The 21,969-nt window shown below is 44.6% G+C and overlaps 1 protein-coding gene across 2 annotated transcripts in view; it reads left to right on the top strand.

Annotated features, from left to right (window-relative positions):
• The window catches only part of TNR (tenascin R), a 616,331-nt gene that overhangs the window by 351,874 nt on the left and 242,488 nt on the right, over positions 1-21,969 (top strand). The window lies entirely within an intron of this gene.

Below are 21,969 nucleotides of genomic sequence, written 5' to 3'. Positions count from 1 at the left end.
GCTGTTAAGAAGGTTCATGTCGGTGTCAGTACCCATTGTAAAGAGTCAGTGCACCCCAGTTCAGTGCACGGTGCAGTTACCATTCTTTTTTACTGTAGCTCACCTTCTTGTTGAAGTGAATGGAAGCCACACTGTATTACATGAGAACAGAGACCACACAGTATACAAAGATGTTGTATTCCAGCTCTGTACAATGCATACTTCTGGTGGCCAGCAGGCCTCGTAACACCTGATTGATGGGCGGGCTGGAGACCCAATGATTAGGGATGATCGAATATCTCAAATATTCAGCTTCACGAATACTTTCCGAATAAGTCGCCGCTATTCGACTATTCGCGAATATTCGATGCGCAATGTAAATCTATGAGAAACCCGAATAACAACTTTTCGGAACTATTCGAATTTCCAATAGACTTACATTGCGCATCGAATATTCGCATAGCGGCGACCTATTCGGAAAATATTCACGAAGCCGAATATTTGAGGTATTTGATTATCCCTACCAATGATCTGATATACATGACCTATCCTGCCATAGATATATTAGTCCAGTTAAACCCCTTTAAGTTTTTCTAGAGTGTATTATTATGGGATTGATACTTGTAAAATACATATTTGACAAACTACTTTCCATATCCTTAAAGTAAATCTCCACTTTGAAATATATTGTGATTTAATGGGAATCTGTAAGCAGGATTTCACATCCCAAACTACTGTATTTATATGCACATGTAACTTTTTCAAAGACCATTCCAGCAATACCTTTATATGACCAGTCTGTACCTCCGTTACTGAGAAATCAGCATTTGTATTGATATGTTAATTAGGCTGTCGATTTCAATCCTCTGTCACTCCAGGTCTTTTGTCACGTTCGTCTCCCTGCATGTAGATACCAGTGACAGTCTTTGGAATGGATCCTCTCATATGGCTCTCTACATTTAAATGGGTTTCATTTCTCTTAGTAATGACATTGGTTAAATGTCAGTTTTTCGCTTGAAGATTTTCCAAGCAGTTCCTAGCTGAGTGTGTCAGCTGCACTTACTTTGTAGTCACACCCTTCAGGTTTAAATGGTGTTACCCAGCAATCTTTGCTGAAGATACAAAGTCATTTGGTCTCTGGCCGCCTTAGAGGAAGGTTCTGCTGAGGATGTTTCCTGCTCTCAGGCTTTAACCTTTTGCTGTTTTCCCCCCTGTTTGTCTTACCTTACCTCATGTCTTGTTAGTACAGCGGTGAGGTCTAGTGAACATCACCTGCCCTCCACTAGTTAGGGCACCTATAGGTTTTTCTCAGGGTCTCAGGTTTCTGTTCGGCGACAGTTGCAGAGACTGTATAGGGACAGGCTAGGAGAGTAGGGACAGCAGAAGGTCAGGATAGGAGGTGTCCCACCGTCTCCTCTCACTAGTTCCAGGGCCCCCACTGTTATTGTGTCCCCTGATGTCCCCTTTGTTAGTTGTGTTATGTTGCATATCAGACGCACGTAGGTCTGAATTCTCCTGCCACGTTTGTCTTACCAGGCAAGCGTGACATCTATTCTGCTTCCTGCACTGTCTTCTTCTGCTTCCATGGTTCCTTTGCCTTAAACATCACAGCATAAATGCTGTCAATCAAGCAGGATGAGGCGGAGCTGAGTGAGGAGTAGAGCTGGAGTGCCAGAGGCTTCAGATCTACCATTGCTCTTTAAACACATTTGCATATCAGTTCAAACACTAATTTGTCTGTAACGGAGAAGTGGACTGGTCATAGAAAGGTATTACTGGATTTGTCTTTGAAAGAGCTACATGCACATATAAATAATTTGGGGGTTTAAATCTTACTGACAGATTTTCTTTAAAGGTTTTAAATTCTGTGTTGATTCATTATGTCATATATTTTTATAAATGGGTTATACTTAGATTATCTATGGCTCCAAACCACTAGCATTTAAAGTAAGACATGCTGACTCCCTTCAGCCACCACTAGTGGGAGCGTGGGACGTTACTGGACACTTTTTTTTATAGTGCCTATAACAACACATTAATGTAGTACAATAGCGCCTGAGCTCCCTCTAGTGGTGTCTCTAATGGCTACCAAATTTCTGTTTCAGTTGGATGCCAGGCACATTACAGTACCTTGCGAATGTATTCACTCCACTTGGATTTTTTTTTTGTTTTGCTACCTCCCAACCTGGAATTTGACTATGTTTTTTTTTTGAGGGTTTGCATCAGTTCATGCAAGAACATGCCTACTATTGTGAACATTTGGTTTTAATTTTATTGTAAGCAAATAAAAATTGGACAATATAGCTGAAAACTTAAGTGTGCATAACTATTTACCCTCCTAAAGTCAGTATTTTGTAGAGCCTACTTTTTCAGCAATTACAGCTGCAAGTTGCTTTGGATAAGTCTCTATGAGCTTTCCACATCTTGCCACTGTGACTTTTGCCCATTTCTCAAGGCAACACTGCTCCAGCTCCTTCAAGTCATGGACAAACAGGTTTTGACCAAGAATATCCCTGTATTTTGCACCATCCATCTTCCCCTTAACTCAAACTATTTTCCCTTTTTCTGCTCCTGAAAAACATCCCCACAGCCTGATGCGGCCACCAACATATTTGATTGTGGGGATGTTGTTCTTGGGGTGATGAGCTGTGTTGGTTAGGCGCCCGACAGCATTTACCTTGGTGGCCAAAAAGTTAGATTATGGTCTCATCTGACCACAGCACCTTCCTCCATACATCTGAGGACTCAGAGTTTCCAAAATGTTTCTTGGCAAAATCAAAATGAGCCTTCCAATTTTGGCTGTAGACAAAGGCTTTTTTCTGCCGACTCTTCCATGGAGTGTATGGCTTATTGTGGTCATATGGACAGATACTCCAGTCTCTGCTTGGGAACTCTGCAGTTCCTTCAGGGTTACCTTTTGGTTTTGGTGCTGCCTCACTGATCAATGCCCTCCTTGTCCGGGCTGAGAGTTTTAGTGGGTGGACCTCTCTTGACAGGTTTGTTGTGGTACCATGTTCTTTCCATTTGCTGATAATGGATTTGATGGTGCTCCGGTGGGTCCTCAGAATTTGCGATATGCTTTTAGAACCCAACCCTGACTTGTATTTCTCAACAACTTTGTCTCTGACTTGTTTGGAGATCTCCTCGGTCTTCATGGTGTTGTTTGGAGATCTCCTTGGTCTTCATGGTGTTGTTTGGAAATCTTCTTGGTCTTTATGGTGTTTTGTGGAGATTTTCTAGGTCTTTATGGTGTTGTTTGGAGACCTCCTTGGTCTTCATGGTGTTGTTTGGAGATCACCTAGTTCTTCATGGTGTTGTTTGGAGACCTCCTTGGTCTTCATGGTGTTGCTTGGAGATCTCCTACGTCTTCATGGAGTTGTTTGGAAATGACCTTGGTCTTCATGGTGTTGTTTGGCAATCTCCTTGGTCTTCGCAGTTTTGTTTGGAGATCTTCTTTGTTTGGTTAGTGGTGACTCTTGTTAATGGTATTGCAGTCTCTGTGGTCTTTCAGAAAAAGGTGTGTATATACTGACAGACCAGGGATACTAAGGGGTACTTTGCACGTTGCGACATCGCTAGCATCAGCTAGCGATGCCGAGCGTGATAGTACCCTCCCCCGTCGCACATGCGATATCTTGTGATAGCTGCCGTAGCGAACATTATCGATATGGCAGCTTCACACGCACTTACCTGCCCTGCGACGTCGCTCTGGCCGGCGACCCGCCTCCTTCCTAAGGGGGCGGGTCGTGCGGCATCACAGCGACGTCACATGGCAGGCGGCTAATAGAAGCGGAGGGGCGGAGATGAGCGGGACGTAAACATCCCGCCCACCTCCTTCCTTCCGCATAGCCGGTGGAGGCAGGTAAGGAGATGTTCCTCGCTCCTGCGGCTTCACACACAGCGATGTGTGCTGCCGCAGGAACGAGGAACCACATCGTATCTCTTATTGGTGCGACATTATGAAAATGACCGACGCTACACAGATCACCAATTTTCGACGCTTTTGCGATCGTTTATCGGCGCATCTAGGCTTTACACGTTGCGACGTTGTTACCGGCACCAGATGTGCGTCACTTTCGATTTGACCCCGACGATATCGCAGTAGCGATGTCGCAGCGTGCAAAGTACCCCTTAAGCCAGCTTTATACCTTACAATTAGGTGTGCGATCTCGTATGCGATGTGACACGCCCAGGTCGCATATGCGATTGAATGAGATTGCACGTAGGTCGTTCATTTGCTGTCACACGTGCGTTAGTAGTCTATGTTAAATTGATCAATTTTGTGTGCGATCCTTTAGATCATGTGTTCTGTGACGTATGCATTGGGCACCCTTTTTTTTTTTTTTTTTATTTATTGACTTGCCAAGCGTGTGTAATGTGTAGGGATGCGTTTTTACTATGTCATCTGCCATTCATCTCTGCTACATGGCCGCTGACAGCAGACACAGACAGCCATGTAGCAGAGGTGAATGGCAGATGACAGCAGACACAGAAAGAGCCGCACAATCTGAATGAACTCGGGTGAACCTCACCCGACTTCATTGTCATGCTGCGTCTCTGTCTGTGTCGCGCCCTGATTAGCGGTCACCTGTGAAGGATTCACCGGTGACCGCTAAACTCCTGAGTAACTGAATTGAGCAGCCCTCTCTCATATACTCACCGATCCCCGATCCCCGGCGCTGCACAGCATTCACACTGCTCCGGCGGCTTTTACTGTTTTCAAAAAAGCCGGCCGCCCATTAAACAATCTCGTATTCCCTGTTTTCCCCGCCCACCGGCGCCTATGATTGGTTGCAGTGAGACACGCCCCCCACGCTGAGTGACAGGTGTCACACTGCACCCAATCACAGCAGCCGGTGGGCGTGTCTATACGGTGCAGTGAAATAAATAATTAAATAATTAAAAAAAACGGCGTGCGGTCCCCCCCAATTTTAAAACCAGCCAGACAAAGCCATATGGCTGCAGGCTGGTATTCTCAGGATGGGGAGCCCCACGTTATGGGGAGCCCCCCAGCCTAACAATATCAGCCAACAGCCGCCCAGAATTGCCGCATACATTATATGCGACAGTTCTGGGACTGTACCCGGCTCTTCCCGATTTGCCCTGGTGCTTTGGCAAATCGGGGTAATAAGGAGTTATTGGCAGCCCATAGCTGCCAATAAGTCCTAGATTAATCATGTCAGGCGTCTCCCCGAGAAACCTTCCATAATTAATCTGTAAATTACAGTAAATAAACACACACACCCGAAAAAATCCTTTATTAGAAATAAAAAACACAAACATATACCCTGGTTAACCACTTTAATCAGCCCCAAAAAGCCCTCCATGTCCGGCGTAATCCAGGATGGTCCAGCGTCGCATCCAGCGCTGCTGCATGGAGGTGACCGGAGCTGCAGAAGACACAGCCGCTCCTGTCACCTCCACACAGCAACTGAAGACAGCCGCACGATCAGCTGAGCTGTCACTGAGGTTACCCGCTGTCACTGGATCCAGCGGTGGATGCAGCGGTGGCCGCGGGTAACCTCAGTGACAGCTCAGCTGATCGCGCTACTCACCTCAGTTGCTGCGTGGGGGTGAGAGGAGCGGCGGTGAGTAGCGCGATCAGCTGAGCGGTCCCTGAGGTTACCCGCGGTCACCGCTGGATCCAGTGACAGCGGGAATTAATCATTAGACATGATTAATCTAGGACTTATTGGCAGCTATGGGCTGCCAATAACTCCTTATTACCCCGATTTGCCAACGCACCAGGGCAAATCGGGAAGAGCCAGGTACAGTCCCAGAACTGTCGCATATAATGTATGCGGCAATTCTGGGCGGCTGTTGGCTGATATTGTTAGGCTGGGGGGCTCCCCATAACGTGGAGCTCCCCATCCTGAGAATACCAGCCTTCAGCCGTATGGCTTTATCTGGCTGGTTTTAAAATTAGGGGGGACCGCACGCAGGTTTTTTTAATTATTTATTTCTCTACACAGTATAGACACGCCCACCGGCTGCTGTGATTGGGTGCAGTGTGACACCTGTCACTCAGCGTGGGGGGCGTGTCTCACTGTAACCAATCATAGGCACCGGTGGGCGGGGTAAGCAGGGAATACGAGATTGTTTAATGGGCGGCCGGCTTTTTCAAAATAGTAAAAGCCGCCGGAGCAGTGTGAACGCCGTGCAGCGCCGCGCCGGGGATCGGGGATCGGTGAGTATGAGAGGGGGGGTAAGAGGGATAGACTGACATGGACAGAGAGAGAGGGACAGAGATAGTGACCGACTGGCAGAGATTAGTGCATGACAGACATTGTGAGGCGCTTCAGAACGCAGCTTTTCAGCTGCGCTCTGAAGCGGAAGCTGCGGTGCAGAGCGCACACCTGCGCACATAGCCTCAGACATCACAATCGTATGAGGGATGTCACACGTTACAATTGCCTAGGTTCATACAACAAAACGTCCAATGTATGAGGAATAAACGACGTGTATGCGATCACCGTATTTGCGTTCAATCTTGATCGCACGTAGGTGTCACACGAAAATACGTCACGAACGATGCCGGATGTGCGTCACTTACAACTTGACCCCGACGACGGATTGAAAGATTTATTGAAGTGTGTAAAGCAGGCATTAGACTACACACAGGTGGATTTCCTTTCACTAAGAATGTGACTTATGAAGGTAATTGCTTGCACCAGAAGGTTTTAGGGGCTTCGTAGCAAAAGGGGTGAATACAGATGCACATGGCAATCGATTTTTATTTATTTTATCCCATAAATTACATTTTTGCCTACATTTTACTCAGTTCATTTCCCAACTTAGACTATTTATTGCTAATGTATCACACACAAATCGAATTACAAAAATATTTAAACAAAGTTTGTAATGTAACAAAATAGGTAAAAGCCAAGGGGGTTGAATACTTTCGCAAGGCACTGTATATAGCCTCTAATACTGATTCTATGAGCAGCATAACAGCATCTTTTAGTTTGCCTCATTTGGGGAATTTTATGACATACGGTTGGCAAAGGGAAGACCCTCATATCAACAACAATGTTGGGGTCTGTGGTTTATTGGTCAGCTTATTATGAAGTCTTAGCCTTGTTTGGTTTTACACTTGACACAGAAGATATTATTGTTCCTAAATTAAAATAATAATTATGATTATGATGCTTCCCTTTTAAAGGGTTAATATTTTTTTTATAAGGGGAGCTGCATTCTGTTTTATTTGATTTATTTCTAATTCTTATGTAAAATGTAAATGAAGAAATACAAGAGCGCAGATAACCGAGACGATTAATATTCTTCCTAACTGAGCGTAGGAGAATTTTGAAATTTCTGCCAAAAATCTGTTCTACTATTATACTGTTCTCAACTTATTTTAATCAACATAAGTATAAATAAAAAACTGTTAATGAATGAAAACTATTGCCAAATGTAACAGAATTTTACAAAGTTCACAAGCAAAACGTGAATTATTATTCCAATCTGACAACTTTTCAATAACCGGAGAACAAATATGTTTATATTCTAGATACGATGTGTCACTGGTGCAAACACATTTCCATTTAGTTTTAAAGGCTCAAAACAACTTCTGAAAGACGTAGCGGGGGGCTGTGGAGCTGAAAGGAAAGCACCTGCGGTACGAGAACACGCTCATACAGAGAGACCCAATTCATTCAGGCGACATTATCCAACTCACTGTAGATTGGAAGATTTTTTAACACCTGCGCAATAAACCGATATTTGATGTATGTTCTCTATAGACCTGAAAAGCGGTCATAACAGGCGCCCCATTGGGTAGTTGCATCCAAAGAAGAATACAACAAAAAAGAATATTACAAAAGAAGCACTTACTGACAGCACAGTGTTAAACGGATGGTGTATGAAGACCATTTTATGACACTTTTACTCCAAAAAAAACTGCTCCAAGAAAGTTTTTCAATTATTTTTTTTTTTTTGCGGGCTGGTACTGAAAATTTTACACAGCTACTGTGTTTCTCTGAAAATAAGACAAGGTGTTATATTATTATTTGCTCCAAAACATGGGCTAGGGGCAGGGCTTATTTTCAGGAGATGTCTTTTTTCCATGATCAGCAATCCACATTTATTCTTAAAGAAAAAAAAAAAATCAACATTTATTCAAATATAGTCATATTGCATTCTGGAACATCAACATAACTCTTCATACCCTGTGTGCAACACATATGTGTGTATTTAGCTATCCTATCTATCTATCTATAACTGTTACGTCGCCTCCGGAGTCTGCTCCAGCGACTTCTGCTCCGATCGCCAGGCGACGCCGTGTTCCTGCCATGGATGGTGCTGGTGATAGGAGAGGAGTCGATGCCAGCGACATGGTGGGCGCAGGCTCCGCTCATCCACTGGTCAGGGTTTCCTGGGGATCTGCAGTGCCATTGGCTGACTGTAGGTGGCGTGTGTCTCCCAGCTGAAGTACCATCATTCAGCTACAGCCTATGGGAAGACACCACACCCTTTTTAATGCCCCTCCTGTCTGCTGACCTCTGCCAGAGATAGTTCTGAAAATTCTTTTCTCCTGTTTCGTCCTGTTCTGTGATTTCGTGTGCTGATTATCGCTTGTTTTCGGACTACCCTCCTGCCTGCTGTTTTTGTACCTCGCTGCCCGATCCGGTTTTGACCTCTGCTTATTTCTGATTACGTCCTTGCCTGCCGATTCTGTCCTTGTTCCACAATTCCTGGTTTGACCCTGCCTGACGACTACTCTCTCAGACTGCAGCCTTCCACTGGTAGTGATCTCCAGGGCCCTGTGTAATTCCAAATCCCTGTATAGGGGTTAAAGGGTTTCAGGGTTCTGGGGGGGTCCTGCTTGGTGAGTGGCTTCTCTCTAGCCTGTCCATTACAACCCGTCTGAGTCTGTGGATCCAGGGAAGGCGTTACAATAACCTATCATCCACATATCCCTTATCTGTATATCTATGTATATTTATCCCTAGCCATCTATCTCCTATCTATCTATCTATCTATCTATCTATCTATCTACTATCTATCTATCTATCTATCTATCTATCCACACACACACACACACACTGCACATACTGTATTTCCTTCCTGTCTCCTCTAAAGCTTTAAATTCCTGCAATTAACAGACCTTTGTTACAGCTTCGTCACATAACGTAAGGATCATCGTAACATCAGGATATAAACGCTAAGGCCCCTAGGAGAAAGGGGGCCCTTTGAAATTGCCCAGTTTGCCCTCCTTTCTCCCTAATGCCAGTCATGTATACCAGCCTATCCGCTGTTCAGTTCTTTTCGACTCCTGCAACTAAAAGACCTTTTGGTCACATGACTGAAGTCACCAAAGGTCCTTAAACAATCTTAAACTCAGAATTCAAGCTTTGGGGTCCCTAAGAGTGGGAGCGCTGAGATATTGTGCAGTTTAACTGCCCCTAACGTCAGCCCTGACTGTAACTAGGGCTTTTTTTTAGTAGGGCTTATATTTGAAACATACTCCAAAAATCCTGTAAAATCATGCTAGACCTTATTTTCAGAGTATTATTATTATTTATTATTATAGCGCCATTTATTCCATGGCGCTTTACAAGTGAAAGAGTGTGTATGTACAACAATCATTAACAGTACAAAACAGACTAGTACAGGAGGAGAGAGAATCCTGCCCGCGAGGGCTCACAGTCTACAGGGAATGGGTGATGGTACAATAGGTGAGGACAGAGAGAGTGAGACAGAGACTAGGTCTTATATTCGGGGAAACACGGTATTGTTCGGTAGCTTAAACCATATTTCTCAATATTAGTTTTCATAATATACAGGGCACTTGACTTGTAGTTGTCTCTTACCCTCATTTGCTCATTGATGCAGAACACTAGTGTAAAGATTACATTTTGCCTTCATATATCTTAATTTGAGTGAGGCCAGCTTTTTTTTTTTTTTTTAAAAAAAAAAGTGATACTCTGTTGGGAAATATGCTAGTATGTCAAAATATTATATTGATTTGTATTTTGAGAAATTGCAAGAATTTTTAGAAAGGTAAGAGTAGACACATCTCTAAAAGTACATGCAGCTCTATCTCCTTCAAGCAGAGAAAACTCAGAGCCAACATAATACCAGAATTTCTACAAAATATCCATATTTCAGACCATGGCTGCATGTGATAAGAATTTGAAATCACCGAAATCACATTCTTATATTGTGATAATGTCTAATTATCTTTATTCCTTTGTGCCACTATAACAAATTTTAAGGGATTGCTCACTCTAGTATATAAATATGATGAGTGCAACCCGATAAAAAATGTAAATGCACCCGGACCAATGTTATTTCATGAGTCAATGCTCTACGATTTTTTTCTCAGCTGTATTCGGCTTGAGGAAAACCTTGCAGTATGCTGTGAGTGGCCGTGTAAATCAGATGTGACATACCAATGCAAGCCTATGGGTGTGGGAAAAAATGAATGTCGCACGGACCATCCATTGTTTGCAGATACATCACCATTCGTAGTATAGAACATTGTAGATGGTCCTGTAGACGATTGTTGCATAATAGCTGTGAAATATATAGCACTTGCATGATATCAGAATGACATATACATGACACTTTTCTGGATAAGCATGGGACCGATGTTCATACACCAGTGTGAGGAAAAAAATCGGTGCTGAGGTCAGGGTACGAGCCAGGGGGTCAGAAGCCAGGGGGATAACGTCAGAGTCAGGGGCACAGGCGGAGAAGGGTAACAGAGGTCCAGGCTACGGAGACAGGATCAGTACAGAGCAGACACAGGAGCCAGAACACTCACTGCAGGACAGGAACTACGACTGGTGGCGTATCGGGCGAGATTGCTCCCTAATGAAGCAGAGCAATCAATAGGCCCCTCACAACACCAGCTCAGGATCTGAAGCTGGGAAACAACACATTCACCAGAGAACAATGCAAAACAGAGCATTGGCTCTGTTGTAGAGCAGAGAACCGGGGATCAGAACCATGACACCTGCCTTGCCCTCTTCAAATCTTGTGCATCTCATCGATCGGCAGAGCTGATTTGAACCCTTCAGCTCTTCTTTTCTACTTAGGCTCAGCAGAGCTGGCACAGTATACAGTATACTGCAGTCAAATTAGTGATGTGAAGCTGAAAATGATGGCCTGTTGATGCATATTACAGAAGATAATCATCTGCTATATGCATTAAGAGAGCAGCATTCGCAGTTTCACATCCCTGATCTCACAGCAGCAGGCATCAAGCACAGCTCAGATCTGCAATGCAGATATATTACAAGCTCTGTTGAAGAGAGGTGAAGGAAAATTAAGCTCTGTTAAAAAAACATTTAACAATGATGTAAAAAAGAATGCAACCACTTATCTAGCTATGTGAACCAGATGCACAGAGGGATAAAAAAACATAAACATACATTGGTACAAGAGAAAAAAAACTTTTGTTGTGCTTAATCTGTATATTAATAATAAGCATGAATTCACTGTCCTTTGTGAAAAAGAATGTGATTATGAGTAACCTCTTTACTAATACATTGTATGATCAAAATTTTAATTTTAGTATACTTATAGTATACCTGCACCGAGCGTTTACAGGATCCATCATTACTTTCTGAATGTAAAGTGGCTTATAGATTGATTTTGGTATTATTTTTCAAAAATGTAAAGCAGGGATCTAAAAAGACAATTTCATATCTCTTATTACCACATTCTGAGGAAGGATTGTTCATGATCTCGGGCACTTAGCCTGTACTGAGTATCTTTCCCCTTTACATTCACAAAATATTGGATGAATCGGGCATTTTGTAATGTTTAATTTCCCCCATGAAGGTTGTGAAGGAGACTTAAGCACTCTCTTTAATGTTTCCCATGGCAAATTGCAGCTGATTGCTATTGGCATCAAGACAACTTGTGATCTGCCTATTTTGGAGTGGCTCATCAAACAAACAGGTTGTAAGAAAGGTTTTTTTCCCCCAAAATTGTAACTTATCCACTATCCAGTGGATAGGGAATAACTTGCTTGACTCTGGGTGGTTTCACCACTAAGACGCCCAGCAATTCCCTGAGAAGGGAGCTCTGTAGAGTCTTGTCTTTAATGGAGCGAGGTTACCCATGCTTGGCCTCTGCTTCATTCTATGCCTATGGGAAATATTAGTTCAAAGCTAAGTTATTTATTGTAGTCCCATAGACCATGAATGGAGCAAAAGCCAAGCAGGTGCACCATTTCTCAATTTAAACCCTTACTGACATTGGACATAGTGGTACATCCAATGTGTTTCCTTGTCTTTGATGCGAGCTTCTGAATTGAACCACATCGTTGCCGGAAGATGATGGCAATAATATTCAGCCATCATCTGCCTCTCACGAGTGCAAGTGGGCAGAGCTTCGTTTGCAGCTGTTAATCTATTAAATGTGCGTTCTTGTGACCTCCCATCGGCACCACTTTATCGTGAACTTGGGGTATCAATAGGTTGCCTTGATGGCCAGGGGTCTTCTGAAGACCCCAACGTCTGTCATTACAATACTACGAAAACCAGCCTATTTCTGGAATTCATAGGAGACCATGATATTTGTTATTTATAGCAATTATGGATGATCACAGGTTCAAGTCCCCTAAGGCAGGGGTGGGCAAGTGTGGCTTGAGGTCCACATCCAGCCCACTAGCTGTTCCATCCAGTCTGGCACACATACAGAGACAGCCAAAGGGCTGAAACCAATGGACCACGTCCTGCATCATACCCTTCCCACCCACACCCTGATAACGCCACCAACTACATCACGAGGATGCGGATAATGGCAAATAGATTGGTGGAGCACGGAGCCATCATCTCTGTCTTCCACCACCACTGTGCGCTGAGTCAGCAGATGCGATGACATCATTTTATCGCGTCTGCTGTTTCAGTGCATTGGAGACTGGAGCAGAGCGCAGTGCTGGGGGATGGGAGGCAGGTGAGTAAGTGGTGTTTTTTATCTATCTGATATGTGTGGTTATACATATAAAGAAAGAAAAAACCAAACATATACATATAAAGGCTGCGTTGGAGCTCATACTGTATACAGAGGCTATGTGGGGGCTCATAGTGTATTTAGGACGCTATGTGAGGTCCCATACTTTTTATAAGGAGGCTCATACTTTGTGTAAGGAGACTATTTGGGGGTTCATACTGTATATAGGGAGACTAGTTGGGGGCTAAACTGTAGAAGAAAGGGAAAAAAAGGCAGAAAACGCGTCTGTTGTTTCAGTGTACTGGAAACTGAAATGGAGCGCAGTGCTGGGGGAATAGGAGAGAGGTGAGTATCTGGTGTTTTTTTTTTTATCTATGTGAGATATGTGGTTATACAATTAATGGTTATACACAGTATGAGCTATGTGGGGGCTCATAGTGTATATAGGAGGCTATGTGAGGGCCCATACTGTTTATAAGATGTCTCATACAGTGTGTAAGGAGACTATTTGGGGGCTCATACAGTGTGTAAGGGGACTACTTGGGGGCTCATACAGTGTCTAAGGAGACTAGTTGGTGGCTAAACTGTAGAAGGAGGGGAAAAAAAAACAGGTGGAAAAAAAATAAAAAAATTACCCAGTTGGAAGGGGGAGTCTGAGACTGCAAAGCCCCATTCTTGGGGTTCTGACACCTTGTTTTTGGGGATCACCATAGGACCTTTGTAATGGCTGAGATTGAAGAACATTGGGTGCCTATCTTTTTAACCCTTTTGACCCTCAAACTGGCTCAAATTATGGGATCAAACTGTATATGTTGTGACTGCTCATTGCTACCATTCTCCATAGATCACAATAGAAAGGAACGAGGCTTTTCGTATTAAGGTTGTAAATTGACTCGGTGTATTGATAAATGCGGTGCACATTTCGAGCATCATATTTTCCGACATCTTGTATCATATTTCTATTTTAGACAGATACACGGGCCCCATTATTCTACCCTCTTCTGTATTAATCCTTCTATCTAACTTTAAAACCAGCCCTATCAGTGACTGTCAAGAAAGCAAGCTTGGCAGTAAATATGGATAAATGAAATAAAAATTCCATCTGACTGAATAATAGCACGTCACATATTGTGTGGGGTTTACTACAGCTGTGTCTAGAGATGGGCGAATCGTAAAATATTCTATTGATGCTCCGAAATCACTCGTAGTCCCTGCAAAACTTCATGCTGTGAAATCAATCTGACCATCTACGTGTGGACAGTGCGAAAAAGGTTTGTGGACTCAAAGTATAATGGAATATAATGAGAAATCCTTGCAGAAATTAAGACGTCTTGTCTTTAATCTCTATTTTGTAGAGAAAACAGACTTTAGATCTGAACCTTATAATTGGAAAAATCCATTGTGTAGCGGCAATGATGAGCTGATACTGAGGGTAAAGTGTTCATTATTGGAAAAGAGAGAACTGTGTTCAAAGGGAACTTCTAACCTAATTCATGCTGCCAAAACCTCGGGCAGCATGAGAATTGGGTTTGGCTTTGTGCCGCTAGGAATAGATAAACATTTGCTCTCCATATTCACTTCTATGGGATTGCAGAACAAGCTTGCTCAAAATGCACTGCATTAGTTTTACTACAGTATATACAGTCATGGCCAAAAGTGTTGGCACCCTTGAATTTGTTACTGAAAATTAAGTATTTCTCCCCAAAAAATTATAGCAGATATGTGACGCCCTGGCGCCCCAGGTGGTCACACATAGAATAGGCCCCCGCATAACACCATCCCTCACAGGGTTTCACCATGCCAACAAAACCCTAGTCACCCTCCCAGGGTAGGACAGGCACACCAGTGGGCGGAACCAGGCGGAAGGACAATGCACACCTAGGGGTCTAGAGAATCCGGGGGCGGGAAAACAGTGCAGTTGAGTTCAGTTGAAGTTGAGTAGAGGTGAGGTTTGAAGTTGGAGTGGAGAGGAGTAGGAGTGAGAGAGGAGAAAGTGCAAGTGAAGTCAGAGAGCAAAGGCGTCGGGGTAGGAGCCCCGGCGTTTTGGCTAGGTGGCAGACGGTGGTCAGTGTCTGTGAGGAGATGGGAAGACGGCTGCCGGAGATCCGAGGTGGACTGGGACAGGGTAGGAGCCCGCCGGTATCGTCACCGGAGAACTGACCCGGAAACCGTGCACAGAGGGGGTACTTGGATCCTGAAGCCAGGACCGGAACCAACGGCCCCGCTAATTAACCAATTGAGGACAGGATTATAGGTCCTGTCCCAACAAAAGTCCCAAAAGCAGACAACAGCCCACCGCGGGGAATAGGGCATTCGCCAGGGTCCGGTAGATCCCAAGGGCCAGCGTCAGCGGGCAAGGCTCCCAATAGAAGTACCGGGAGCGGGCTCCCGTGTTCAATGCCGGGAAGTCCACAAGAAACAAAAGTAGTGCAGAGGAAAGTGACACAGACCATCACTCCGGGTGAGGGACCAGAGTACACCCGACAGTGGAGCTCCGGCCACTGGCACCTTGGTTTACCACGGACTTGTGTGATTTCTTTAACAGTGAGTACACCAACATTCCCTGGTCTGTCCGGGTGCGCCTGCCCCTGCAATCACCATCCTCAGCACAGAGACATTGGGCCCCGGGGCATCCATCCCTACCCACGGAGGGTTAACAGCTAGCTGCCATCCCAACGCCCGGGTGCTCCCCAATAGCAGCGGTGGTACCCCATTTTACTACACACTGTGGGTGGCATCACGGACTGTATACAATATCCCCACATACCATCATTCCCCTTTTTATTTTGAAGTGTCCGCGAGACCCCCGGGTCCGGAGACCCCTTGAGCCACACTGTAGATCCAGATCTGAGCAGCCTGACTGCTGACGTGGGGGCGGTACAGATACATCTATGGGGCATCCTCAAGTGGAAGGTGGAGAAGTGCAAGGTCTTAAACAACCCCCAGCTCTGTGATGTTGTCATGGAGGATCTACAAAGCAGTCCATAATCTGTCTCCTCTGTATATCTCCAAACTAATCTCCCGCTACACTTTAACACGTAACCTCCGGTCCCCCCAAGATCTCCTGCTCTCCTCCTCTCTCATTTGCTCCTCATTTAACCGCCTCCAAGACTTCTCCCGAGCATCCCCAGTCTTCTGGAATTCGCTGCCTAAACACGTCAGACTATCTGCTACACTTGCAAGCTTCAAACGGAACCTGAAAACCCATCTGTTCAGAAATGCCTATAATCTTCAATGACCCCACTGCATCACCACCACCACAGCTACTGCCTCACCACCATGCCGGAACTGCCGCCCAACCTACACCCCACATACTGTCTCCTCCCCAATATCCTATAGAATGTAAGCCCGCAAGGGCAGGGTCCTCTTCCCTCTGTACCAGTTTGTCTATTGTAACTTGTGTATGTATTCTGTATGTAACCCCCTTCTCATGTACAGCACCATGGAATCAATGGTGCTCTATAAATAATAATAATAATAAAATGGAGGACAGAAGAGGATCTAGTGGCTCCTGTGAAGCTTTAGTGAACTTCATACCAAAAGAGTTAAGGCAGTGCTGGAAAATAATGGTGGCCATGAAGTGATGGCCGAGGGACCACCATTGTGCAAAGTTAATTTACGGTATGCAAGAAGAGGTATCAGAAAACAGAAATAAGGGTACAGCTTTATTTACAGGCATGAAATACCGTATTTTTCGGATTATAAGACGCACTTTTAGTCCCAAAAATTTGGGAGGAAAATGAGGGGTGAGCTATTCACATGTGTGACCACTTACCATTTAGTTTCCTCTTGCATGCATAGGAGCCACTTTAGTTTTTAGAAATCACAGGAGCTTTGTACTTGCAATAATTGGGGACCTAGATATAAAACATCTACGACCTGTTGCAGATTTCTGCTTTCAGCACTTAGACATTGTAGAAAAATGAAGTGTTTTACTTGGGACATTGAGCAACAATTTTCTGGATCATCGTATCATGGATGATAAAAGAGAGCAAAACAGAATAAAACATAGAAGTAGCTGTCACATGGAGATCTTTTGCAAGCATTGCTAACTGTTATGGCGGCGTCAGGATCTGTGGAAACTATAGATTTTGGCACTCTGCTAACCTCTCTGAGATCTATAATCAGCACAGGAAGATGCAGGCGTCAGCCCACAGTCTTAGGATGGCCAGCAAGAGTTAATTTTTGTTGAGCTGCTTGTTAGTCTCTTTGGTCATATGCTGTGAGGGAGCCACTTGGGTTCGCTCCCTTCCTATATATGCTGGTTGGACTATTTCATTAATGCCAGCTATAGCGTCTTTATACTGGTCTGGTAAGGTGTTGGGATCCAGACTTACTGGTGGTTGTTGTGCTTTATTGCTGTGTGCGGTTGAGGTGTTAATCCTTGTCTTTTTGTTGCTACCTACCTGTGCTTGCTTTTCTCCTTAGTTTTGGTTTTCCCTTGTCTGTCTAATCTGTGTTACCATTAAGGTACCGTCACACTAAGCAACTTACCAGCAATCCCAACAACGATAGGGATCGCTGGTAAGTTGCTAGGAGGTTGCTGGTGAGATGTCACACTGCGACGCTCCAGCGATCCCACCAGCAACCTGACCTGGCAGGGATCGCTGGAGCGTGGCTACACGAGTTGCTGGTGAGCTCACCAGCAACCAGTGACAAGCCCCCAGCGCCGCGTGGAAGATGCTGCGCTTGGTAACTAAGGTAAATATCGGTAACCAACCCGATATTTACCTTGGTTACCACCGCACGGAGCTACACGTGCAGAGAGCAGGGAGCAGCGCACACTGAGCGCTGGCTCCTTGCTCTCCTAGCTACAGCACACATCGGGTTAATTACCCGATGTGTACTGCAGCTAAATGTGCACAGAGCAGGGAGCAGTGCACACTGCTTAGCGCTGGCTCCCTGCTCTCCTAGCTACAGCACACATCGGGTTAATTAACCCGATGTGTCCTGCAGCTAGCTACATGTGCACAGAGCAGGAGCCGGCACTGACAGTGAGAGCGGCGGAGGCTGGTATCGAAGGTAAATATCGGGTAACCAAGGACAGGGCTTCTTGGTTACCCGATGTTTACATTGGTTACCAGCCTCCGCAGAATCCGGCTCCTGCTGCCTGCACATTTAGTTGTTGCTGTCTCGCTGTCACACACAGCGATCTGTGCTTCACAGCGGGACAGCAACAACTAAAAAATGGCCCAGGACATTCAGCAACAACCAACGACCTCACAGCAGGGGCCAGGTTGTTGCTGGATGTCACACACAGCAACATCGCTAGCAACGTCACAAAAGTTGTTCGTTAGCAGCGATGTTGCTAGCGATGTTGCTTAGTGTGACGGGGCCTTTACACTCCTGTATCTTCCTTCCCTGCGGGTGGAGGGGATAACAGATTAAATCTGGTTAGCAGACTAGCCAGGCACTGGACTCAGGCATCTCCACCATTAGGGGTAAGCATGAGGTTAGGGATAGCCTATGGTCCTCTAGAATCTGTGACAGCATAGAAGCCCCCTGTCCCTCACTATCCTACAGTCACATGATGACAGTAGCACAATAAAGTGAAAGTTCCATCTGCTGTCTGATAAAGATTAGCCCTCCATAGCATTAGCCTGTAGCTGTTGTGTACTTCTCCAAAGCCATACCACATCAAGGTATTTATGAAATTTCCTGTATATATAATGTGAAAAAGAGAATACAAAAGAAACATTTAAATAACCCACTATGATAAATTATTTAATTTGCAATATTGTTAACCCCTAGGTGTAGATGAGCATAAATTTCTCATAGCTTTAGGGTGATATTGCTTAAAATTCCCAGGTCCATCATTACATTCTGCTTGCCCCTTATTTTATCGTTCTCCCTGTTTCCAGCCTGGCAGATTAACAAGGGAGCACTTCTGTTCTACATAGCAAAATGTTAGCGATATATAAATTATGCAGCACTGCTATGTGACTATTTATAAAGCACACATGTAAAATTATTGTTGTAGGAACGGAGCAAACATTTCCGAGCATCCACTGGGGGCCTATGAGATACGGAGGAAATTTAGGTCCCAGAAAAGCATATCCTGCCATAGTATTACCACCGTTTTATCGTTATTATTTCATCCCATCATGTTAAGAAGTTCATGATCTCCAATAAATAAGTAAATATTACTATATTCTAACCTTAAGGCCTAAGACACACGGCATGAAAATCGGAGCGATGTTTTATCGCATTCCACTTGGACCAATATTGGCCTATGTGTCAGAACCCATGAGCGATTATTTTCTCGGCCCCAATCGGACCGAGAAAACAATCGCAGCATGCTGCGATTGTAATGCGAGACTCTTTCTTTCACACCTATTCAAGTCTATGGGGTAAGAGAAAGATCGCACCGCACTCACGATACACCGATGTACCGCGAGTGCAGGGTTATAATGGCAATAGCCGGCTACGGAGGAGAGAGGCAGATAAATCCCTCCCTCTCCTCCTCCGTGCCGGCCCTCCCCTCCTCAGCGCTGGCCCGCCCCTCCTTAGTGCCGGCCTGCCCCCCGCATCTGAGGTCCGATCGCATGATCGGACCTCAGTTGCAGTGACACTCGCATGACACTCCCGCTGTGCTGCCAGCATGAGCCAAGTATCCACTATCTATAAAGACACCTCTGCAGTTTTTTCCCTCCGCTCTCTATACAGACACATCTGCATCTTTTTCTCACTATTTGACATGAAATTAGAATAAACCTTTCCCGTTTTCAGTCAATTAGGAACCAAAATTATTTCTATTTGCCAAATGCCAGAATAATCAGAGAATGTTTTAAGCATTTTTATTACTTTCTGCAACGTCAAAAGTTTCCATACATTTCATTAGCATTTGGTACCTTTGCCCTTACACTGTATGACTTGGGTCAAACGTTTTAGATCTCCTTCCACAAGCTTCTCACAATAGTTGGTAGGAATTTGGGCCCATTTCTCCTTACAGAATTGGTATAACTGAGCCAGGTCACCTTGCTTGCACTGGCCTTTTCAGCTTTGCCCATAAATTTTCAATAGGATTGATATCAGGGCTTTGTGATGGCCGCTCCAAAACATTGACTTTGTTATCCTTAAGCCACTTTGCAACCAGTTTGGCAATATGCTTGTGGCCATTGTCCATTTGGAAGACCCATTTTCGCCCAAACTTTAAGTTCCTGGCTGATGTCTTGAGATGTTGCTTCGGTATTGCCACATAATCTTCTTTCCTCATGCTGCCATCTATTTTGTGAAGTGCACCAGTCCCTCCTGCAGCAAAACAACCCCACAACATGATGCTGCCACCCCTGTGTTTCACAGTTGGAATGTGTGCTTAGGCTTCAACGCTTCTCCCTTTTTCCTCCAAACATAACAAAGGTCATTAACTTAATTTGCTCTTATGTAAAAAAAAATTCCTCAGTAAAATTAATTGAAATGCTAATAATCCGTTCCAGCCCCTACTTATGACCCCCAAACCTGGTACTGTATATATGATCCCCCAACTGAGTACATGTCCTCCATCCTAGTATGTATGATCCTCATCCTGGTATAGGCCAATCCTGGTATATATGATCCCCCTTCCTGGCCCGTGGCCCCATCCTGGTATATATGATCCCCCATCATGGAACATGGCCCCCAGCCTGGTGTATATGATCCCCCATTTTGGTACATCGCTACCCCATCATTGTACATGGCCCCCATCCTGGTATATATGATTCCCATACTGGTACATGGCCCCCCATCCTGGTTCATGGACCCCATCCTAGTACATATGATCCCTCATCATGGTACATGGTCATAATCCTTGTACATTTGATCCCCCATCTTGGTACATCACCACCCCCATCATTGTACATTGCCCCCATCCTGGTATATATGATTTCCCATACTGGTACATGGCCTCCCATCCTGGTACATGGCCCCCATTACACTGCACTCTGAAAATAAAATATATTATACTCACCCTCCCTTTGGTCCCCTGCAGCGCGGCATCCTCACCCAATGCAGGCAGCTGATCTACTATTTGCTTCACGTTGCACACTTATTATTCTCACCCTCCCTCCAGTCCCTCAAAGTGCGGCATCCTCATCTTATGCGGTCAGCTGATCAGCGTGGGAGAGCGCAGCGCTCTCACGCGTTGATCAGCTGCCTGCATGAGATGAGGACGCTGTGCTGTGGGGGATAAAAGGAAGGGTGAGAATAAGTTGCTCGCAACTCACATTTCTGCTTGCATCATGAAGCAATAAAGATACAGAGCTACAACTCTTATCTTGAAAAATTAATAAGTTGGTGCACTCTTAAGTCAAGGTATTACTGTATGTTTGTATCATGATATTTTACTTTTGCCTATGTCATATATCCACTAATAAAGACACTTGTATGATCGTGGAGCCGGATCTTACTATTTTTTAAAGTATCTGTGCTCTGAACAGGAAAGTCTACACACATGCGGTTGGGCTGGACTTCTCTAAATGCTCTAGGTCAGGTTGGTGGGGATCTGACTCCTGGATCCTCCACTGATCAGTTCAATGAGGAAAATCCTCCAGAAAACCACCCCAAAACCAGACAAAGCTCTATGCATTTGTTTGTGGCTTTGCCTGGTACCGCAGCTTTCAGCAGCTCTGAAGTGAGGCATAACTTCAATCAAATGTTCAGCACCGTGTCCGGGTAAACAATAATAATAATAATAATAATTTTATTCATTTATATAGCGCTATTAATTCCACAGCGCTTTACATACATTGGCAACACTGTCCCCATTGGGGCTCACAATCTAGAGTCCCTATCTGTATGTCTTTGGAGTGTGGGAGGAAACCGGAGAACCCGGAGGAAACCCATGCGAACACAGGGAGAACATACAAACTCCTTGCAGATGGTGTCCTTGGTGGGATTTGAACCCAGGACCCTAGCGCTGCAAGACTGCAGTGCTAACCACTGAGCCACCGTGCCGCCCATGAATGATGTTTTTCTGTAGAGCCATTGCTCTTTTCTTCCTGCCAAACTGGCATGTTGATTGGGACTCAAGCAATAAATAATATTCTTTAAAAATGCCTCTAAACAATAATGACTAAAATATAATTTAATTAATATCCAGACTAATAG

Source organism: Anomaloglossus baeobatrachus, chromosome 8, assembly GCF_048569485.1.
Source record: "Anomaloglossus baeobatrachus isolate aAnoBae1 chromosome 8, aAnoBae1.hap1, whole genome shotgun sequence".
NCBI lineage: Eukaryota > Metazoa > Chordata > Amphibia > Anura > Aromobatidae > Anomaloglossus > Anomaloglossus baeobatrachus.
This window is presented reverse-complemented; position numbering and strand designations above follow the sequence as displayed.